At 60.4% G+C, this 3,178-nt stretch overlaps 1 long non-coding RNA gene across 2 annotated transcripts; it reads left to right on the top strand.

Annotated features, from left to right (window-relative positions):
* Positions 1-292: 292 nt before the first annotated feature.
* On the top strand, positions 293-1,635 carry LOC120499681. 2 transcript variants are annotated; one of them, XR_005626942.1, is made up of 3 exons: positions 293-389; positions 1,249-1,400; positions 1,619-1,635. It is a non-coding gene; the product is annotated as an uncharacterized LOC120499681 (long non-coding RNA). The 2 variants fall into 2 exon arrangements; XR_005626941.1 differs by lacking the exon at positions 293-389 and adding an exon at positions 432-485.
* Positions 1,636-3,178: the final 1,543 nt, after the last annotated feature.

Here is a 3,178-nt window from a genome sequence, read left to right as displayed (position 1 = left end):
TTTGTGGTTTTTGGGCTGGGTTTTTTGGGATTTGTGGGTTTTAGGGTGGGTTTTTTTGGGATTTGGGGTTTTTGGGGTGGGTTTTTGGGGTCTCTGAGCCCCTTGTCCTATTTTAGAAGTACAAGAAGCCCAAGTTCATCCAGTGCTTCATCTTCGACGCAGCCGGGGCGCTGCTGACCGGGGACTCGGAGGGGAACATCCTCACCTGGACCCGCACGCCGGGCAAGGGGGGCAAAGGTGGGCTGGGGTTTGGGGGAATTTATGGGGTTTGGGGTGGGGTCTTCAATTCATCCAGTGCTTCATCTTCGACGCAGCCGGGGCGCTGCTGACCGGGGACTCGGAGGGGAACATCCTCACCTGGACCCGCACGCCGGGCAAGGGGGGCAAAGGTGGGCTGGGGTTTGGGGGAATTTATGGGGTTTGGGGTGGGGTCTTCAATGGGAACATCCTCACCTGGACCCGCACGCCGGGCAAGGGGGGCAAAGGTGGGCTGGGGTTTGGGGGAATTTATGGGGGTTGGGGTGGGGTCTTCAATGGGAACATCCTCACCTGGACCCGCACCCTGGGCAAGGGGGGCAAAGGTGGGGTTGGGATTTGGGGTTTGGGGGATTTGGGATGGTTTTGGTGTTGGTTTGTGCTGGTGGATTTAAGGCCGGTTTTTGGGGTGGATTTAGGGTATTTTTTGAGGCAGTTTTTGGGGTTTTTGGGGCTGACCCAGCCCCCCAGACATGTACCAGATCGGGCAGCAGACGCGGGCCCACGAGGGCAGCGTGTTCGCGGGGTTTGGGGTGGATTTGGGGCTGGTTTCAGGGGATGGTTTTGGGGTGGGTTTGGGGGATGGTTTTGGGGTGGATTTAGTGTATTTTTGGGGTGGATTTGGGGTTTTTGGGGCTTACCCAGCCCCCCAGACATGTACCAGATCGGGCAGCAGACGCGGGCCCACGAGGGCAGCGTGTTCGCGGGGTTTGGGGTGGATTTGGGGCTGGTTTTGGGGGATGGTTTTGGGATGGGTTTGAGCTGTTTGGGGGCTGGTTTTGGGGCTGTTTTTGGGGTTTTTGGGGCTGACCCAGCCCCCCAGACATGTACCAGATCGGGCAGCAGACGCGGGCCCACGAGGGCAGCGTGTTCGCGGGGTTTGGGGTGGATTTGGGGCTGGTTTTGGGGGATGGTTTTGGGATGGGTTTGAGCTGTTTGGGGGCTGGTTTTGGGGCTGTTTTTGGGGTTTTTGGGGCTGACCCAGCCCCCCAGACATGTACCAGATCGGGCAGCAGACGCGGGCCCACGAGGGCAGCGTGTTCGCGCTCTGCCGCCGCCGCGACGGGACCGTGCTGAGCGGGGGCGGGAAGGACCGCAGGGTGCTCTGCTGGAGCCCCTCGCTGGAGCTGCTGCACGAGGTCGAGGTGGGCAGAGCCCCAAAACCCCAAAAACCTCCCTTGGTGCCCTAAAAATCTCCCTTGGGTGGTTCTAAGGGTGTCTTTGGGGCTGTTTTGGGGTCCCCAGCTCCCTGAGAGCTTCAGAAGGTTCTGAGGATGTATTTGGGGCTGTTTTGGGATCCCCAGGTCCCCAAACCCTTTGGATGGTTTTAACAGGGTATTTGGGGCTGTTTTGGGGTCCCGAGCTCCCCGAGAGCTTTGGGGGAGTTCTGAGGGTGTCTTTGGGGCTGTTTTCGGGGTCTCCCATTCTCTGAACCCTTTGGGGTGGTTCTAAGGGGGGATTGGGGCTGTTTTTGGGGTCCCCAGCTCCCTGAGAGCTTTGGGGGAGTTCTGAGGGTGTCTTTGGGGCTGTTTTGGGGTCCCCAGCTCCCCAAGAGCATTAGGTGGTTCTAAGGGTGTCTTTGGGGCTGTTTTTGGGGTCCCCAGCTCCCTGAGAGCTTCAGAAGGTTCTGAGGGTGTCTTTGGGGCTGTGTTTGGGGTCCCCAGCTCCCCGCCCCCCCAGTACTGGGATGGAAAACTGCAGTTTTTCTCCCTGGAAAAGTGGCTGACTTGGCCCCAAAATACCTGCTGCAGGACTGAGACACTGGTGGGGGGGGGGGGGGGGGGGGGGGTTTTGGGGGGATTTAGGGTCGGTAATGGGGGTTCAGAAGAGCTGGGGAGGGACCAGGGTCACCCCAGGCTGGAGCCTGGCGCTGGAGGTGGGCTGGGACCCCCCGAATTGGGGAGGGGGACACCCCGGGGGGGTCAGGAGTGAGATTTGGGGGGGATTTGGGTGGTTTGGGGTCAGTAATTGGGGTTCAGAAGAGCTGGGGAGGGACCAGGGTCACCCCAGGCTGGAGCCTGGCGCTGGAGGTGGGCTGGGACCCCCCGAATTGGGGAGGGCAGGAGTGAGATTTGGGGGTGCTTGGGGGGGGGTCTGAGGGTCAGAATCCCAGTTTGGGGGGTCATAAACCCAGTTTGGGGGGTCAGGGGGTGCTCTGTGGACAAGGGACAAGGAGCCCACCCAGGCTGGGGACCCCGAATTGGGGCTGGGGGCGCAGCAGCCTGGGTTGGGGTGTGGGGGGTTGGGGTACCCCCAGTCTGTGGCTCTGGGGGGGTCCCGGGGTCCTTTGTCCCCCCCCCGTGACCCCTCCCCACCCCCAGGACACCGGGCTCTGCGCTGACTTCCACCCCGGGATCCTTCCAGGACCCTCCTGAACCTTCCAGGACCTTCCTGACCCTGCCAGGACCCTCCTAACCCTGCCAGGACCTTCCTGATCCTTCCAGGACTCTCCTGATCCTTCCAGGGCCTTCCTGAACCTTCCAGGACCCCCCTGACCCTGCCAGGACCGCCCTGATCCTGCCAGGACCCTCCTGAACCTTCCAGGACCTTCCTGAACCTTCCAGGACCCCCCTGACCCTGCCAGGACCCCCCTGACCCTGCCAGGACCTCCTTACCCCACTGGGACCCCCCATATTTTGGGGTCTTCCTGATCCCTCCTCCCCAGATTTTTGGGGAGGGGTCTCATTTTCTCTGCCCCTCCTCAAATTTTAAAGTGATTTCACTTCTCCCCAGCCAAATTTTGAAACAATTTCTCTGCCCCCGCCAACCCAACTTTTGAAGGGATTTCACTCCCCCACCCCTCACATTTTGGGGTGCGGCTCTCCCCTCCCCCAGCCCCAAATTTGGGGTGCCTTTCACTGCTCTGACCCAAATTTTAAAGCGATTTCACTTCTCCCCACCCAAATTTTAAAGCGATTTCACT

Source organism: Passer montanus, unplaced genomic scaffold (genome assembly GCF_014805655.1).
Source record: "Passer montanus isolate IOZ18808 unplaced genomic scaffold, ASM1480565v1 scaffold1661, whole genome shotgun sequence".
In the NCBI taxonomy this organism is placed as follows: Eukaryota; Metazoa; Chordata; class Aves; order Passeriformes; family Passeridae; genus Passer; species Passer montanus.
The sequence above is the reverse complement of the archived record's forward strand: the minus strand, read 5'-3'. Positions and strand labels throughout refer to the sequence as shown.